Below are 20,843 nucleotides of genomic sequence, written 5' to 3' on the forward strand. Positions count from 1 at the left end.
AAGTAGCACCCAGATTTTTGCAAAAAGCAATATATTCGGTAAATGTCAAAACACATTCTGCGACGTTTCAGACAAGCTTTGTGCCCTTTGTTGAGCCATGTTCAAAATATGTGCGAATTTAAAGGGATACACAGGCAATTACATCACCACATTTTCTTTAAAGGGACCCTAAACCCCCCCCCTGCGCTGCACTGCTCAACCATACTTTACTCAGGTGTTAGCAGACTAAGAATCCCATAATACTTTAACATAAGTTAAGGCATACTGGGAGCTGTAGTCCAGCAACATCAGGATTGTTTTCTTAAAGCAATAAAACCTTTGCTCAAAAAAAAAAAAAAAACTTCCCCAGCTCTTGAGGACTCATGGTAACTGACATGTTCTTTGTCCTGCATTTTGATTTAAAACCATTAAGCACAGTTTCCCAGCACTGAATAAGTCTTTCATTCCTCCCCATATTTGATTCCAGTGTAATATTTTTATCCAATTATAATTTTTATTGAAATTTTATTATGACATGAACATCAAACAGTGTCGGTGCCTGCCCGAGCCTGGCTTCCTGAGACACTCCACGCCGATGTTGTCACAAAAGGTTTGGGGTGAGAGGCGCGCGTCTATAAGCTCAATTCGGAAGTTGGAAGCCAGCATTTGGAAGGTCGCAGGCGGGAGAGAAGTCAGAAGAACTCAACCCGCACCCACCCACACCCACCCGCGACCCGTAAAGGAGCGTGCAAGGTCAGCACGACCTGCGGGTTCCGTGGGTATCGGGCCGGCCCACATATCACTACTTCGCAGCATTTAAGAAGTAGGGTTTTAGGGATTTTTTGAAGGTGGAGATAGGGCTCTCTAAGTGAAACAGCAGGCAGTATTCAGGGTTCCTATCTATTGTGTGGTTTAGAATTTCTCTGATCCCAATAAGGTTTTTTCTGCTGGCAGTTCGGTCCATAAATCTTTGGACAGAGACAACTTTTTTCTAATTTTGGTTCTGTACATTACCACAATGAATTTTAAATCAAACATCCCAGATGCAGTTGAACTGCAGACTTTCAGCTTTAATTCAGTGGGTTGAACAAAAAGATTGCATAAAAATGTGACAAAACTAAAGCCTTTTTTTTTTTAACAATCACTTAATTTAGGTGCTCAAAAGTAATTAGACATTAAAAAACTGAAAATAAATGTTAATTTCTAATACTTGGTTGAAAACCCTTTGTACATCACCAGATTCTGGGTTTCAGTTGTTTGTTTGTGGGCCTTTCTGTCTGACGTTTATCTTCAACAAGTGAAATGAAAGCTCAGTTGGGTACAGATCAGATGACTGACTTGCCCATTCAAGAATATTTCACTTCGTTTTACTAAAATCCTGGGTTGCTTTGGCTGTATGTTTTGGGTCATTGTCCATCTGTATAATGAAATGCCTCCCAATCAGTTTGACTGCATTTAGCTGGATTTGAGCCAACAGTATGTCTGTAACAAACAAGGGAAAGGTTGTTTGTTTGTTTGTAAAATGTATAATGAAGCAAAATAATTCTTAATGAATCAGATAAAATTGAGCATAGGACTGGCCAGATATGGGATGACTTTGACGTAGTTGGCCAGCTTAAATATATTGCAATATATGGACAAACAATTCCTGTTTTGTTTAAAGGGTAAGGCAATTTTTAGTAGCAGTATGCACAAAATGTCGCTGTCTTAAATATATTGATAATGGGTTGCCTGCAGAGTACTCTTGTATTTGACCAACAGTATGTCTGAACAACTCAGCATTAATTCGGCTGCTTCTGTCCTGTGTCACAGCATGGATAAACAATAGTGTCTCCGCCATGTTTTATAGATGATGTGGTATGCTTTGGATCATGAACTGTTCCACACCTTCTCCATACTTTTTTCTTGCCATCATTTTGGTAGAGCTTAATCTTGGTTTCATCTGTCCAAGGAATGCTTTTCCAGAACTGTTTTTTTTTTGGGTTTTTTTTAAGCAAAGTCCAATCTAGCCTTTCTATTCTTGAGGCTTATGACTACCTTGCAGTGCACCTTCTGTATTTAATTTCATGCAGTCTTCTCTTTATGGTAGACTTGGATATCAATATGCCTACCTCCTGGAGAGTGTTGTTCACTTGTTTAGCTGTTGTGAAGGGGTTTCTTTTCACCATGGAAATGATTCTGCGATCATCCACCACTGTTGTCTTCTGTGGACATCCAGGTCTTTTTGCGTTGTTGAGTTCACCAGTGCTTTCTTTCTTTCTCAGGATGTACGAAACTGTGCATTTTGCCGCTCCTAATATTGTCACAATTTCTCGGATGGGTTTTTTCTGTTTTTGCAGCTTAAGGATGACTTGTTTCACCTGCATGAAGAGCTAATTTGACCGCTCTTCTATTTGTGTCTGTTCACAGCAAAATCTTTCACTCCAGGGTTTTTATCTGCTTCATTGATAATGACATAACGAAGGAATTGCCCACACCTGCTCATGAAATAGCTTTTGAGTCAACTGTCCAATTGCTTTTGAGCCCCTGAAATGAAGTCATTGTATTAAAAAAAAAGGCTTTAGTTTCTCACATTTTTATGCAATCTTTTTGTTCAACCCACTGAATTAAAGCTAAAAGTCTGCAGTTTAACTTTATCTGAGTTGTTTCATTTAAAAATCATTGTGGTAATGTACAGAACCAAAATTAGAAAAAAGTTGTCTGTCCGAATATTTATGGACCTAACTGTATGTGTCATATTGCATCTCCAACATATCTCGGATACCTGCAGAAATATTGTCTTCAGTTTCGCAGGAGTTTTATACCATTTTGTAAGGATTTTATAATTATTTGTTGAATACGACTACATCTAGAACTGCATAGTAATTTTAGTATTAGAGTGCCAATCTGTTCCTCTGAAAGTGTGAGTCCTAGGTCTGTGCTCCATGAGTGGATAAAGTGTAGATTGAGCAAACTGTCCATTTTTCCCAAGTCACCATGGCAGCAATTCACCAACATGGGTTATCCTCTCCCCTTTTGGTCATTGGACAGGAACAGAAAACCTCCTCTACAAAGCCTCCTCCCTCCCCCTCACCACTGTCTTTTTTTCCTGTCCTTCGGTCATATGGATTGTTGGAGTGCTTACCCAGGATGTATTCCGTAAGAGGGGGGTTTTCTCTCTCTTTTCCCCCCTCTTTGATGCCTCCCTTGTGCTCTCTGTGGAGGTCGCCATGGGAGAGGAGCTTCCAGAGGACGATGTGGGTCCAAGAGTCCGTACCCTTTGAAGCAGGGTGGGTGCTAAGAGCTAACAGTATAATATGCAGGGAAATGGGCCTAGCATACTTTCCGGAGCATGTGCAGTCCAAAATGGCGCCTATGCGTTCCAAGGACCGGAAATGACGCACACATCCGGAAGCGTGTTTGGACGCAGAACGCACGGCGTGTTTACGCGGGCGTGTTTACGCGGGCGTGTTACACGAGCGTGGTTACGCGAGCGTAATTGCGTCACTTTCAGGCGCCTTAAGGGAACGCCGGCGTGTTTTCGCCTGCGACGGTCGCCATCGCTGGAAACATGTTTCAAGATGGAAATGGTTAGCTCTGGGAAAGGAGCGCAATCTAAAGGCTCTGGGTAAGCGAAACAAAGATTAAAAAAAAAAAAAAAAGAGAGATATATGAAGTATATGGCTGATGATTTATATCTTGCCTTTTAGTCTCCCTGCCTCCAGTGACACTCAGAAAGATGCTTCTGGATCCAAGAAGTCAACAAAGGGACAATCTCCTGCGGGACAACAACAACAAGCCGCAGTGATGCCTCAGCTGGATGCTTTAGTATCGCTAATCAAGCAGGCTGTGGTACAGGGAGTGCAGGAAGCCTCAGCATCGACGTCTGTACCTGTAGCTGGCAGGAGGTCTAGGAGAGTCAGGGAATCGCTCTATGACTCGTTATCTGAAGTTTCAGAACAGGAATTGTATGATCCAGAGGAAAGTTTAACTGAGGAAGGAGAATTTGTTTCAGAGGAAGAAACTACTCTAGATGTCGCAGCTGTTGACAGTTTGATTAAGGCTGTAAGAAAAGCGCTGACATTAACAGAAGAGGCTCCGAAAGGTTCCTCAGCAGATAGATTCTTTCCATCTCTCAAGAAGAAAGCACCGACATTTCCGGTACATGAGTCGATTAAAGATTTAATTCACTCGGAGTGGAAGAATACAGGGAAGAAAGTGGTTATACAGGGGAGATTCTCGAAGAGATATCCAATTGAAAATGCTTTCTCGAAGCTGTGGGATAATGCACCCAAGGTTGATGCAGCAGTGGTTAGGTTGGCAAAGAAGACTACGTTGCCAGTCGATGATGCGGCTGCATTCAAGGATCCTATGGAGAAAAGATTAGAGTTTAATCTTAAAAAATCTTATGTTTCAGCTGGAGCAGCTTGTAGGCCAGCAGTGGCAATAACTTCTACCTCAAGGGCAATGAAGGTGTGGCTGGATAACCTGGATGAGGCCATTTTATCTGTGAGAAGGGCGAATTTGAAAGAAATGCTCTCGGAGTTAAGGCTCGCTGTGGAATTTATGGCAGATGCCTCTTTGGATTTGGTAAAACTTTCGGCGAGGTCCATGGCACTGTCGGTGGCTACAAGGCGTGCCTTATGGCTGAAGCCATGGTTGGCAGATTCAGCATCTAAATCAAATCTGTGTCAGTTGGCCTTCGAAGGAGAGATGCTGTTTGGTTAAAAATTAGATTCAATTATTAAAAAGGCATCTGGAGGGAAGAGCGTATTTCTTCCCCAGGAAAGAAGGTTTAAGCGGCAGAGGTCTAGACAATCGTCCCCAACTGGGAATACTTTTCGTGACCGAAGATATTCCAGACCAGGTAGAAGCTATGGCAAACAGCAGAATTGGAGAAACTCTCGCGGAGACGGACGGCAGTCCAATAAGAAGACTTCAACCTTTTTCGCAGGTTCCAGTAAGTCACAATGAGATATGGTGGACCCAGGCTGTGGAGGTGGGGTCGAAGTTAGCCCTTTTTCAACAGATCTGGGTCTCAAAAATCCAAGATGTCTGGGTCTTGAAGATAATCCAGGAGGGGTATCGACTGGAGTTTTCCCAAGATGCCGAGACACAATATTTTTTGTTGTTCAACGGGCCCGAAAGTTTTAGGGGCGGAAGCTATTTTTCAAGATTATGTTCAACAGCTCAAGATGTCTGGCGCGGTGGAGATGGTGCCGGTCTCCCAGCAGCGCTTGGGATTCTATTCGAAGCTGTTCTTGGTGAGGAAAGCATCGGGGGCCTTCAGGCCAGTTCTGGATCAATTGGTTCATTTCATGTCGAAAGTTCATATGGAGTCATTAGCCTCAATCATTATGACGATTCGTCCAGGGTCTTGGTTGATAAAGTTAGACCTAAAAGACGCCTATTTCCATATACCAATTTACAAGCCGCACAGGAAGTTCCTTCGATTTATGACGGGAGGCCAACATGTTCAGTTCACCTGTCTTCCCTTCGGGCTGTCAACGTCGCCAAGAACGTTTTCGAAGGTGCTAATAACCAATATAGCAGCCTTAAGAGAGGTCGGAATTTCGGCATACCATTATCTAGACGACATTCTGTTGGTGGCCGAGTCAGAGGAAGAGGCCGCAAGAAACAGAGACAATGCGATACAGGCATTGCAAGCTTTCGGATGGGTCATAAATTGGCAGAAAAGTTGTCTTGTGCCAACTCAGGACTTGGTATTCTTGGGGGCTCAAATAGAGACCGGCAGAGACCGAGTAAGTCTTCCTCAGGAAAAGGTAGAACAGATTCAAGAGAGGATGTCTTTATTTGCGGCACAAACAAAGGTCACAGTGAAGGACTGTATGTCACTTCTAGGAGTGATGACATCAACCATTCAGATGGTGAAGTGGGCGAGATGGCATCTCAGGCCTTTGCAACAGTTTCTGATCAAGTCAGGTTCGCTGAACCCTCTAAATCTAAAAAGAGATCTTTACTTGCCAGAGGAAGTTCGAGCAAGTTTAAGATGGTGGATGGAAAGACAGAATCTTACCAGGGGCATGCCTCTGTCCGAACCCCAGTGGGTTACAATTACAACAGACACATCGGAGTCAGGTTGGGGAGCAGTCATGCCTGGCAGATCAGTGCAGGGAAGCTGGGATCTGCGTGCCGTCTCTTCCAATATTCTGGAGTTGAGAGCCATAGGGCAAGCTCTAAGAGCCTTATCGGAATAAATATCTCACAAGTGGGTGAAGATATGTTCCGACAATGCCACAGCAGTGGCTTACATTCACAAGCAAGGGGGAACCAGAAGTCCCAGCTTAATAAAAGAGTTGACTCCAATAATGTTCTGGGCAGAACATGTGCCTGGGGTTCAGAATTTGCAGGCAGATTATCTAAGCCGCAATGTCCTAGCTCCTGGGGAGTGGAGTCTCAACTCTGCGATTTTTCACCAAATAACTCAGAGATTTGGAATACCAGAGGTCGATCTGATGGCGACAAATGTGAACTGGAAATGTCAAAAATTCTTTTCCAGAAGAACCTGCCCGTCAGCCGCAGCGGTGGATGCCCTGTTGCAGGATTGGAGCAAGATGTTCTCCTATGTCTTTCCTCCATTTCCTATGATCTGGAGAGTTCTGAAAAAGATAGATCAGGAGGGTGCCGTAGTGATAGCGGTAATCACTCATTGGCCCAGAAGGCCTTGGTTCCCGTTGTTGCGACAGTTGGCGATAGAGAAACCATGGAGACTGCCTGTTGTCACAGGGTCCTGTGTTCTGCGAAGAGGTGGCACACCTGTCCTTGACGGTGTGGAAATTGAGAGGCAGAGGTTGTATGAGAAGGGGGTCAGAGGAGACCTAGTGACCCTTCTTTTAAAGTCCAGAAAGACTTCTACCTCATCACAATATTATCGAGTTTGGTATTGATTCATGCAGTTTGCTCAGTCCAAAGGTTTTGAGCCTAAAGATCCAGAGTCCTGCCACATCGTGGATTTCCTTTTCTCTGGATACGAGAAAGGCTTGAGTAATAGTACGTTAAGAGGCCAGATTTCAGCCTTGTCAGCTTTGAATGGTAAAACCTGGGCTGAAGACTCTTTGGTTGTAAGATTTTTTGCGGCATTGAAGAGGATTCGTCTATATGTTAAGCCGCGTGTCCCTCCTTGGGAGTTGCCAGTGGTGCTGAAGGTTTTGATGGGTTCACCATTCGAGCCAATAGAGAAAGCTTCAGATTGGCATGCAACCTTAAAAGTACTGTTCCTGGTGGCAGTCACCTCAGCATGTAGGGTAAAAGAGATCCATGCCCTTTCAGCAAAGGAGCCGGACACAGTAATCTTTCAAGACAAAGTTGTGATGAGACCTTCGTTTGGGTTTCTTCCGAAAGTAATCTCTCAATTCCACATGGATCTGGAGGTGGTCTTACCCTCATTTTGTCCCAAGCCAAAGACAGAACGCGAAGAACAATGGCATACACTAGATTTAGTGCGAGCAATCTCTCACTATTTGGAGCGAACAAAGAATTGGCGCAAGTCAGACAGACTCTTTTTGATTCCAAGAGGCCCAAGGAAGGGTCAGGCTCCGTCTAAATCTACGATAAGTCGATGGATAATTAATTGCATCGTGACAGCTTACCAGTTGACTAGCAGGGAGGTTCCCAGAGACCTGAAAGCTCACTCAACCAGGGCTGTTGCTACATCCTGGGCGGCGGAAGACAGGGCCCCGCCAGAGGTGATCTGTAAAGCGGCTAGATGGACATCAGCCTCAACCTTTGTTCGGCATTATAAGTTGGACGTGTTACAGTCCCAAGAAGCTAGATTTGGGAGGAAAATCCTTCATTCTGTTGTTCATTAATCAATTAAAAAAGTGGAATTATGCAGCAGACAATGTGTCCCTCCCTTCTTTTTTTGCTTGGTAGATCCCATGTTGGTGAATTGCTGCCATGGTGACTTGGGAAAGGTAGAAATTTTTTCTACTCACTGTAATTTCTATTTCCAAGTCACTTTCATGGCAGCATTCACCAACTGCCCACCCTTCAGACGCTGGTTACGAAGACAGTGGTGAGGGGGAGGGAGGAGGCTTTGTAGAGGAGGTTTTCTGTTCCTGTCCAATGACCAAAAGGGGAGGGGATAACCCATGTTGGTGAATGCTGCCATGAAAGTGACTTGGAAATAGAAATTACGGTGAGTAGAAAAAATTTCTACCTTTTGTAGACATCTGTATATCATGTTGATGTTATGTCTTAGCAGGTCATTAAAGGAACAGTAACACCAAAAAATGAAAGTGTTTTAAAGTAATGAAAATATCATGTACTGTTGCCCTGCACTGGTAAAACTGATCTGTTTGCTTCAGAAACACTACTATAGTTCATATAAACAATCTGCTAATTAGCAATGAAAATTATATATTTGAAAATTAAGCGTAGGACTGGCCAGATATGGGATGACTTTGACGTAGTTGACCAGCTTAAATATATTGCAATATATGGACAAACAATCCCTGTTTTGTTTAAAGGGTAAGTCATTTTTCAGTAGCAGTATTCATAAAATTTCTCTGTCTTAAATATATTGATAATGGGTTGAGTGCAGAGGACTCTTGTATTTGTCTATATGTATTTTGTGGTCACAGCCTCGTTGCACCCCGCCTAGTGGTGAGCACAACTTTGCCTTGTTATCTATCTATCTATCTATCTATCTATCTATACATATATATACATATATATATATATATATATATATATATATATATATATATATATATATATATATATATATATATATATACATACATATATATAAACATATATATATATATAAACATATATATATACATATATATATACATATATATATATATATATATATATATACATATATATATATATATATATATATATATATATACACATATATATATACACATATATATATATATATATATATATATATATATACACATATATATATACACATATATATATATATATATACATATATATATATATATACACATATATATATATATATATATATATATATATATATACACACACACACAATAGTAGTGTTTCTGAAGCAAACACAACAGTTTTACCAGTGCAGTGCATTAATTTTTTGATCTTACTGTTCCTTTAATTGCGCAATATTGTTAGGGGCCGGATAGGGTAGCTTAGCCTCCTAGTGCATGGTAATAATGTGCGATTTTTGAGTATTTTAGTAAAGGGTTAAACCCTTTGGAATTTTTATTTAGTAATAAACTCACACTGCAACCTACAGCGACTACATCAACTTGGATGAGTATACGTCATCTGTAATCAGCTACATCACAGTGCATTGATGATGTCACAGTCTCCAAGTGCATCACTACACGCCTCAACCAGAGGCTGAAGAGGTACGTGTTTTACCGAGGGCCGGAAACTCTGCTTTCAGGGAAGGTGACGAAGTCGCCCTGAGAACAGTGAGAGCCAAACTTTCCTGTGCCATCAGAGTAGCTAAGCGTGCATTCACTCAAAGAATACACAGCTTCTTCCAGGAGAATGGTGACACACAGCGCATGTGGCAGGGCATCCAGACTATCACAAACTACAGGTCAATACCATCTGCCTGTGACAGTGACACCTCTGTTGCAGATGCGCGGAACGACTTCTATGTACGGTTTGAAGCACAGAACAACACCGGAATGAGGAAGACCATCACTCTGCCTAGTGACCAGGCACTGTATCTGACGGTGGCTGACGTGACGATGGCTCTGGAAAGAGTAAACCCATGGAAGGCTGCAGAACCAGACAATATCCCTGGCAGAGTGCTAAGAGAATGTGCAGATCAGCTGGCAGATGTTTTCAATGACATCTTTAACATCACCCTAATCACCTCCACTGTCCCGTAGTGCTTCAAAACCACCACCATTGTCCCCGTGCCAAAGAAGTCGTCGTTGTCCTCCCTCAACGACTACCGTCCTGTGGCACTCACCCCCATCATCATGAAGTGTTTTGAGAAGCTTGTCAAGAAACACATCAAAACCTTTCTGCCACCAGCACTGCACAGTTCACATACCCTCAAAATCACTCAACATACGATGCAATAGCTACCACCCTCCATCTGGCCCTCTCTCATCTGGACAAAAAAAGACACCTACATTCGAATGCTGTTCATAGACTTCACTAGCATTCAGCACGATCATTCCTCAGCATCTGATAGAAAAGCTGAGCCTGCTTGGACTGAGCACCTTCCCCTGCAGTTGGGTTCTGGACAGACCTCAGTCAGTCAGGATTGGAAACATCATCTCCAGAACCACCACACTGAGCACCAGAGCCCCTCAAGGCTGTGTGCTTAGTCCTCTACTATTCACTCTGCGGACGCATGACTGTGCTCCTACCATCCATCAAAACCTACAGAGGGACTATTGAGAGCATCCTGAGCAGCTGTATCACTGTCTGGGCTGGGAACTGCACTGTCATGGAGCGCAATACCCTACAGAGGATAGTGAAGACAGCAGAGAAGATCATAGATGTCTCTCTTCCTTCCATCACAGACATTTTCACCACTCACTGCATCTGTAAAACCACCAGCATTGTGGCTGATCCAACACACCCCTCACACTCACTGTTCGCACTCCTGCCATCTGGAAAAAGGTACCGAAGCATTAGGACCCTCACTACCAGACTGTGTAACAGTTTCTTCCCCCAAGCCATAAGGGTTCTGAATACTCAGTACTATATACCACAACGTTACACAGCCACTGTACGCAATTGTATAAATAAATAGCTATTGGATACAATTGTTCTCTATGAGCACAACTGCACTTTATCATGTTCTAACTACTATCATATCACAATACATCCATCATGTCTAACGTCTTGTCTTGTCCCTGCACTATGCTGACCTGTCTTGCAGGAGTTGCATATTTTCGCACTTGCACTTTTTGTCTGTTGTCCAGTACATCTATGTTATGTGTAACACCATGGTCCTAGAGGAACTTTGTTTTGTTTCTCTTGTGTACTGTACAAACGTATATGGATGAAATGACAATAAACTCACTCTTGACTTGACACTTTTCTATTAGGTTTAGGAGTTGTAAATATCACTGGGAATGCTGAGTAATTCAGCAAGGGTATTAAAGGAGAAGGAAAGGTTAAAACTAAGTAAGCCTTATCAGAAAGGTCCATCTAAATATACCAGTAAACCCCCAAAGTAGTGCTGCTCTGAGTCCCCTGTCAAAAGAAACACTGCATTTCTTTCCTTCTATTGTGTACACATGGGCTTCCTGCCTTCATTGCCCTGGGCAAGAGCATGCTCAGTTTGCTCCTCTTCCCCACCCCCCTCCCTTCTCTAGCCCAGAGCAGGGAGAGACTCAGGCAGGAAGTGATGTCACACCATGTTAATACTGCAGCTCCTATCCTAAACAAACAGAGAGTTTCTAGAGCTTTTTACTCAGGTATGGTAAAACAGTCTACAGAATAAATATAGCATTCTAGCTTGCACTATTGCAGCTAATCTATTGGCAATAAAATGCCTCTGAAGCTTTCCTTCTCCTTTAATGGTGAAGGATGTTTCATTTAGGAATATGAAATCTTTAGTGTATCCCATACCTTAAAGGGATGGGAAAAATTTTTTTTTAAATTAATCGGTTAATAGTGCTGCTCCAGCAGAATTCTGCACTGAAATCCATTTCTCAAAAGAGCAAACAGATTTTTTTATATTCAATTTTGAAATCTGACATGGGGCTAGACATATTGTTAATTTCCCAGCTGCCCCAAGTAATGTGACTTGTGCTCTGATAAACTTCAATCACTCTTTACTGCTGTACTGCAAGTTGGAGTGATATCACCCCCCTTCCTTTCCCCCCCCCCAGCGGCCAAACACAAGAACAATGGGAAGGTAACCAGATAACAGCTCCCTAACACAAGATAACAGCTGCCTGGTAGATCTAAGAACAACACTCAACAGTAAAAACCCATGTCTCACTGAGACACATTCAGTTACATTGAGAAGGAAAAACAGCAGCCTACCAGAAAGCATTTCTCTTCTAAAGTGATGTCACATGACATGGGGCGGCTGGGAAATTGACAAAATGTCTAGCCCCATGTCAGATTTCAAAATTAAATATTAAAAAAATCTGTTTGCACTTTTAAGAAATGGATTTCAGTGCAGAATTCTGGTGGAGTAGCACTAACTGATGCGTTTTGAAAAAAACATGTTTTCCAATGACCGTATCCTTTTAAGTGTATATGATACCAATGGGTGGTCTTTGTGGAATAGTCTCCTATGTATTTTGTCAATCCACGGCAGGTGTATTAAATGGGTGTTGGTGGTCTGTTGTTCTAGTTCTACCCATAATTTGTGGTGAGACCCGGTCTATTATGCGGTTAAGTATTGCTGCATATGGAATCCATAGCCTGCATGGCTAATTAGCAATTCATTAATATTCATGCTGCAGACTGAACTGATTTATGTGCAGCCATGTATCATGCATCTAAATTACTAATTAGCCATGTAGGCTGTGGATTCCATATGTGTTTGATTTTAAAGGGATGAGGTGGCAACCCTAAGTAACAGGCAGAGCAGTGTGATAAGGGCAGGTAAGTTTAACCCTTTAAGTGCTTTCAGTGCAAGCTGTCTTTGAACATTTTGTGTTCTCTCCCTTTAGAGGCATTTCGGGGGGGGGGGGGGGGAGTTTACCTAGGAAAACAGTACCTTTTTTTTTCAGGAGAACCTGCGTGGTTGTGTTCCTCTTCAAGATTTGGACCTCTAAATACCAAAAAAAATGAAAAATTCATATTTTTCATGATATAGGGATTTATAAAAAATTTGGGAAGCGTCAAGCGCATACAAGTAGTTCCGGAAGTCACGTCAGCTGCTGAATAATGATTTTTTTTATGGGATAAAAACACAAAATAATACATTGACACCCCCCCCCCCAAATAATATATTTCTGGAAAGTACAAATGCCATCTCCCATAGACTCCATTATAATCCAATAATTTAAATATTTAAAAATCATTTCCTTTTTTCTCTGTAATAATAAAACAGTAGCTTGTACTTGATCAAAAAAGATTTAATTAATCCTTATTGGAGGCAAAACCAGCCTATTGGGTTTAGTTAATGTTTATGTGACTTAAGTAGACTTAAGGTATGAAGATCCAAATTATGGAAAGAACCATTATCCGGAAATCCCCAAATCCCAAGCACCTCGATCCCCCCATCTGCACACATCTCAATCCCTCCATCTGCACACATCTCAATCCCTCCATCTGCATAGTTGAAGTCTCTGCAGCACATAGCCCACACTCTCCCTCCCTCTCACAAACTTGTAACAGTTTATCTTCAGTACCTGAATGCTGCTCAAGTTGCCCAGCACAAGAAGCAGTGGCAGATTGACAGTAGACACAGCCAATAGGAGTTAGGTTAGCTGCCAGTACAATGTGTGATGTCATATATGGAAGTGGAATAGTGACTGTAGCTCAGCTCAGGGTCCATGTGGAACTGAAGGATTAGTACAGGGTAACTTCTGAGGTGAATATCTCTTCAACTGTACTATTTCTATGGCAAAGTTTGTTCTATTAATTTGAACTATTCGATTTGTCAATTTGTTACAAAGGTGAACAACCTTGTGTTTTTTTAATTCATTTACTATTTGGTCATCTTTACGTAAGGCTTAGTTGAACCACCAGTTATTAGTGCGTGTAGTGGTCATTGGTGATTGTAGATGCAATGCGATAGGTGTATGGTCTGACCATATGCATTCTTGTATCTTGGTGGAGATCACTTCTTTTAAACTGTTGTGTCACACTAGGAGGTAATCTATTCTGGTATGTGTATTGTGCCTGTGTGAATAGAAAGTATAATCCTTCTTAGTAGGATGTTGGATACCCAATATATCTATCAATTGGAGACCATGTAGTAATTTTTTTAGCATTGTTGAGTTGATTACCCGGTACACTGGATTTCCCTGTCCTGGTATCTATAGAAGAGACTGCAGGGCAGTTAAAGTCTCCCCCTAGTATGAATTCACCTCTGTAAATGTGGTAAGAATATTAGTGGTTGTTGGTGTGGTAGCTTGGTCTTTGTTTGCCAGATTGGCAAATGTAAACTTTTTCCCTGCAATGGAGCCTTTAACAAAAATATATCTGCCTAATAGTTCTGCCTTTTTATCAGAAAACCACAGTCATGTGCAAACAATCTTGCTACTCATTTGACTTTAGTGTTCTGGTATCTGATAGTTTATATTTCTGGATATTACCTGGAGCGTTTACCTCCTTGAAGTGTGTTTCTTGGATAAAGGTGATTGAAGCATTGCGTTTGCGAAGTTCACTCGACAACAGAATACATTTCTGCGGAGAATTCAGTCTATTGACGTTGAGGCTCACTACACATAACTGGGTGGAGTTGCCTTTCGAACTTGCTGCTTGAGGCAATTTTTATAAAAGAGAGGGGAAAAGGGGAAAGAAACGAGAAGGAAAAAAAAAAGGTGTGAGGTAGGTAAGGTCTTAGGATTGAGGTTTAGGTTAACTAAGCCTGGTTAAAGGCCAAGAGGTAAACATCTACCTCAGGTGGTTGAAAACTCGCCTAGGGAAGGCGTATCTGGTGTCTAGGAGGAGTGGGTTTTTTGTTGAGCTGTCCCCTACAAAAAGTTTTGGGGTTATATCGAGAGGGCTCCCGCTTATTCAGTACTCAACATGGAGATTCGCTTGCCATTGGTTCTCTCACTGGGTTGGCTAGGGAAGATGGAGTGTAAAGTTAAGATGATGCCTACATATGTTTTGCCATTTTCACAAGGGTACTACTATACCTGACCATGTCCATCTATGTTGTTATAATCCTACCCATGACCTTATCTTTTAGTTGTATTTACTACCGAGCAGACCCATGACTTCAAGGCTTGCATACAAAGGTAAAACACAATAAAAAAATATATATACATAAGTGACTATGAGTGAGTTTATATGCCGAGAACTTCCCACACCAGTCAGTTGAACTGAAGAAGCTGCTCGGATGAGTAGTGAAACGTCTTCATTGATTACTCAGCAAGTACAGTTGTTTTTAGATTGACCTATACTAGATATATACATAAGTGTTGACATAGGAACAAGAAAAAAAAAGGGGGTAAAGTAATGCAGGGGATATTCCACAATATGAAACCAAATATATATAGTTTTATGGAGATTTCTCGCTTGTATAGATCAAAATCTCCAAGAAGTACACAACCAAATTTCCAAAGCGGTGCTCCACAAAACGCCATGCATAAAGGGTATGCATGTCTTTCTTCTCCAAAGCACCAAGCTGCAAACCTTTTCTAAATTTGGCAATTTTGGTGACATTTCCAAAAATACCCTCAAAACATCCACCCTGCAGCACCTTATTTGCCACATACCATTAGGTATCAAGACAAATCACCCCAAATATGAAAGCCTCGGGTCTTCTGAACAGTTTGGTGCCCAATGTACATAGGTTTATCAAAGTACATGGCATGTAAAGACCCCAGAATCTACCTTGTGCATATTTATTTGATGGCTTACATTTACACTAATTTATAAACACTACCAGTTTTATGTGGGATAAAAATATACAAAAATAATACAAAAAAAGATGGTGACCCCTGAAAATCATATATCTTAGTACACATTCTGACAAATCCAAAATGGTTAATTGTCTTTCTACTCCAAACTGCTCAACTGCAAAGCTACACTAAAGGCAGCGGTTTTTATTACATTTCTGAAAATCGCCAATAAATATTGCAATTTGCCAAATTTATCTCACCCAATTTCTTAGATACAATTGTAATACACCCTAAATATTGACGCCAAGGGTCTACGGAACAGTTTGATGCCCAATATGCATAGATATAACAAAGCAGGTGGCATGTGCGGACCCCAAACAAAAATATTGCATATGAATTTTATCTGCTGTTAATTCGCCTTCTGTAAACAAAGACCTAAGATTGCATATTATGTGACACAAGACCTAACAGCACAAAGACCCCCCAAAACCATATATTTTTGGAAAGTATACATTCTGATGAATCCAGAATAGGTAATTATGTTTTTCTAGTCCAAACTTCCATACTGCAAAGCTACGGTAACATTTCTGAAAATCACATTTATCTCACCCAATTTCTTAGATATAATTGTAAAACACCATAAATATAGAAGCCAAGGGTCCAAAAAACAGTTTGATGTCCAATATGCATAGTTATATAAAAGTAGCTGGCATGTGCGGACCAAAATAAAAGTAGTGCATATGCATTTTCTCCGCTGTTGATTTGCCTTCTGTGAACCCGTGGGTGCGTGGGATGCTTGAGAAAGGGGTCACGCCCCGAAACGTTGCATCCGCAATAAACGAGCAAGGTTATACCTGCTATTAATACTCATGCTGTGCCGGTGTGTTCTGTGTCTATGCGTATTATGTACCACAAGATTGCCCCAAATCCATATATTTTTGTAAAGTATACTGTACATTCAGACGAATCCAAAATAGGTAATTGTCTTTCTACTCCAAACTAATATACTGCAAAGCTACGCTAAAGACAGCGTTTTTTATAACATTTAATTGGCCTCATATATCTCACCCAATTTCTTACATACAATTGTAAAACACCTTAAATATTGATGCCAAGGGCCTACTGGACATTTTGATGCTCAATATGCATAGATATATCAAAGCAGCTGGAATGTACAGACCCCAAATAAAAATAGTGTATATGAATTTTCTTAGCTTCCGATTCGCCTTCTGTGTACAAAGGCATAGGACCGCCTAACATCACAAAGACCCCCCAAAACCATATATTTTTTATAAAGTACGCATTCTGATGAATCAAGTTGCTAAAAATGTGTTTGTACTTCAAATGATCAAAGTGCAAACGACGCTCAAAAAAACCACAAGGAACAACAATGCAAGCATAAAACTGCAATAAAATTACAAAAATCAAATACAATTAGGCAAATCAATGAAATAACAAAATAACTGATCCAATAGCATGGTTAGCATAGTCAGAATGCTTGATCCAATAGTCACGCTGGGAAATCAAAATTTTTAGGGGAATAACAAGAGGGAAACTGATAAAATGAAGTAAAAAAAAAATATAACCTATTTTTGTGTTTGTGTATGCATGTGTGTACAGCTCTAAAAAGTGTATAAATGTGTCACGATTGGCCCCCAGAATCCAGAACCAATGCTAGGCTCCCTGGTCTCGGCTCTTGTTCCACCTTTAACAGCTGCCTTTCACCTTGGGAGGAGCCCGTTGCTAATTGGATGCCGCCAGGCCCAACTAAGAGTTCTGGACGAGCAGAGGGGCATGATCGTTATGCAAAAGTCTTTTGGGCAGAAGGTCACAGACAGAAAGCGTAGTCAAAATCAGGCCGGGTCGGTGCAGGCAGAAAACAAGAGTACAGAGTACAGAGTCTCCTACCTGACAATTAGGTGCCTCCCTGCAAGACCTATCAGCCGCTTTCTTTTGAGCAGCCGTAGCTGCAGAAAGGAAGTCGTACCCCAGACCAGATTTTGGAAAACTGTTTAACAGAGGAATTAACAGATGGTACAGAGGATAAGGAACCAGAAAACGAAAAAGCTTTTGGATGTAAACCATTAACAATAAAAAACGGAGATTGGCAGTATGAGTTGCATTATTGTAAACAAATTCTGCCCAAGGTAATATCTCATCCCATGAAGATTGGTAATCAGAAACATAACATCTTAAGAATTGCTCAAGGGACTGATTGACCCTCTCAGTCTGACCATTGGTTTGGGGATGATAAGCAGTAGAAAAAAATAAATCAATCCCAACCAAGGAGCAGAATGCTTGCCAGAATTAAGAGTCAAATTGTACCCCCCTGTCAGAGACAATATTGACTGGAAAACCATGCAATTTGAAAATATTAGAAATAAATAACTCAGCCAACGTCTTAGCAGATGGGAGAGATGAGAGGGGAACAAAATTACACATCTTGCTGAACCTATCCACCACTACCCAAATTACTGTCTTCCCTTGGGAAGGAGGGAGGTCAACAATAAAATCCATAGATGTGGGAATAGGCAAGGGCATTAGCAACCCCTGTGACAAGTTTCTGGAGGGCTTTGATCTATGACAGACAGGAATTAACACATTTTTTGACATCCTATTTAAGGGAAGGCCACCACACATTACGAGACAACAAAGAAAAAGTCTTAGAAATACCTGGATGTCCCGCCATCTTTGAGTTGTGAGCTTCACCAAGAACCTGTTCCCTTAACTCTTCAGGTACAAGTAACCTCCCAGGAGGAGTATCTACAGGGGCAGACGTTTGTACTGGAGATAGAAGTGTGGCAAGATCTGCTCCCAAAACCGCCACAATCATCTCCCGGGAATGATGGGAACACACTCAATGGGTTCAGACATTTTAGACTCGAAACTCCAAGAGAGTGCATCTGCCTTAGTATTTTTAGAACCAGGCCTGTATGTAAGGGAAAAATTAAAAAGAGTACAAAATAAAGCCCATCTAGCCTACCTAGGGTTCAACCGTTTAGCAGACTCAATGTAAAGCAAGTTTTTGTGGTCAGTATAGACCGTTATGATATGTTTAGCCCCCTCCAACAGGTGTTGCCATTCCTCAAAGGCCCATTCGATAGCCAACAATTCTCTATTACCAATGTCATACAGTAGTTGGCCTCAGCAGAAGAGAATTTCTTAGAGAAGAATGCACATGGATGCACCTTGTTGGTTATCGGATGCCTTTTAGAAAGGACTGCCCATGCCCCAACATCAGAAGCATCAACCTCGACAATGAAGGGGAGAGTAGTATCACGGTGACGGAGAATGGGGCAGATACAAACTCCTTCTTAAAGGGATCCTGTCATCAGAAAACATCTTTTTTTCAAAACGCATCAGTTAATAGTGCTACTCCAGCAGACTTCTGCACTGAAATCCATTTCTCAAAAGAGCAAACAGATTTTTTTTATATTCAATTTTAAAATCTGACATGGGGCTAGACATTTTGTCAATTTCCCAGCTGCCCCAGGTCATGTGACTCCAACTTGCAGTACAGCAGTAAATAATAATATTAAATCCCAAAAATTGGACAGAAAAAACCTCAAAAGTGCAATTTCTCAAGTTTCGCAAATAAATTATTCCTTCTTAGCCTGAGTAAAACCTCTCGGACATGTTTCTGATGGTCGCCCAGGTTAGAAGAGAAAATTCAAATATCGTCAAGATATACCACTACGAATATCCCAAGCAGGTCCCGGAAGATGTCATTGACAAATTCCTGGAACACTGCAGGGGGCATTGCAAAGACCAAGTGGCATAACTAAATATTCATAGTGGCCATCCCTGGTGTTAAAGGCCGTTTTCGACTCATCCCCTTTCCTGATACGAATGAGGTTATATGCACCTCTAAGATCCAGTTTGGAATAGATGGAAGCATTTCTAACCTGATCGAATAATCAGATCAGAAATCAGTGGAAGGGGATAGCGGTTCTTTATAGTAATTTTATTGAGACCTCTATAGTCAATACATGGGCGAAGACCTCCACCCTTCTTGCCCACGAAAAAGAACCCAGCACCTGCAGGGGAATTCGAGGGCCTAATGAATCCTTGTTCGAGATTTTCTTTGATATGATCTTTCATTGCCTGGGCTTTGGGCAATGAAAGAGGATAAGTTCTCCCTCTGGGGGGGGAGTAGACCCAGGAATGAGGTAAATTGGGCAGTGATAACGCCTATGTGGGGGTAGTGTTTCAGCGGCCTTTTTAGAGAATACATCAGAAAAATCCTTATAAGCCGGGGGTAAACCCTCTAAGGATGTGACTGCCACCATTTGAGGAACATTTAGACAGGACCCTTTACACTTTAGACCCCACTGAAGAATTTTCCCAGTTACCCAGTCAAAATGGTGGTTGTGTACCTGTAACCATGGTAACCCTAAAATTAGAGGAGAAGATGAAGAACCCTCGATAATATGGAAGGATAACTGCTCAGAATGCAAGTTGTTAATGCACATGGTCAATGCCATAGATCTTTTGGTTACCAAACCTGACCATAAAGGGCTTTGGTCAATGGCTAAGATTCTCATGAAAGGAATAAGGGGTGTTAGAGGAATGTTGTACCTTACTGTGAAGGCAGCATCCAAAAAGTTTCCCGCCGCCCAGAATCCACAAAAGCAGAAACCTTAACATAACCCGTAGACCAGGTTAAAATAACAGGTACCATGATCCTAGAGGAAAATTGGAGAGAGGAAACTTCTCGACCCAAATAGAGCTCCCCTTCTCCATTCAGGCTTTGAAGTTTCCCGGCCTTTTAGGACACTGGTTGAGAAAATGACCCTTTTCCCCACAGTAAATACACAGACCCTGAGACCGCCTGCGGGCCTTTTCCTCAAGAGTTAGATGAGTGATACCCAATTGCATGGGTTCCTCCTGAGGCAGAGGCACTGAGGGGTTAGATGGCTTAACATAAGTATACCCAGTAGTAAAGGAAGTACCCTTTTCAGCCCTTCTCTCCCTTTGTCTTCTATTAACCTGGATGGCAAGACACTTTAGATCATCCAGAGTAGCAGATAGAGGGTAATTAACAAGGCTGTCTTTTACAGCTTCAGAAAGCCCTAATCGAAATTGGCTACGAAGGGCCATGTCGTTCCAGTTTCTACAGACCACCGGCGGAACTCAATACTCAATATTCTCTACTGCCCTTTTCCCCTGGCGTAACTTACGAATCACGATATCGGCGGAAGAAGCACGATCCGGGTAAAGCATTGCCATATAATTAAAGAATGTTTCAAGGGAGAAACGCCCAGGGTCAGAGGGGGGTAACCTTAGCGCCTAAATTTGTGGGTCACCTTGTAATAAGGTCATTACAAACCTCACTTTTTCCTCTCCTGTAGCAAAGGAATGAAGGAAAAGGCTAAGGTATAATTTACATGCCTCCTGGAAGACATAAAATTTTGT

At 41.6% G+C, this 20,843-nt stretch overlaps 1 protein-coding gene across 7 annotated transcripts in view; it reads left to right on the forward strand.

Moving 5' to 3' along the window:
• The window catches only part of LOC108704110 (protein lin-54 homolog), a 204,522-nt gene that overhangs the window by 28,385 nt on the left and 155,294 nt on the right, over nt 1-20,843 (forward strand). The gene's annotated exons all lie outside the window — the stretch shown is intronic.

This window comes from Xenopus laevis, chromosome 1S (assembly GCF_017654675.1).
Source record: "Xenopus laevis strain J_2021 chromosome 1S, Xenopus_laevis_v10.1, whole genome shotgun sequence".
NCBI lineage: Eukaryota > Metazoa > Chordata > Amphibia > Anura > Pipidae > Xenopus > Xenopus laevis.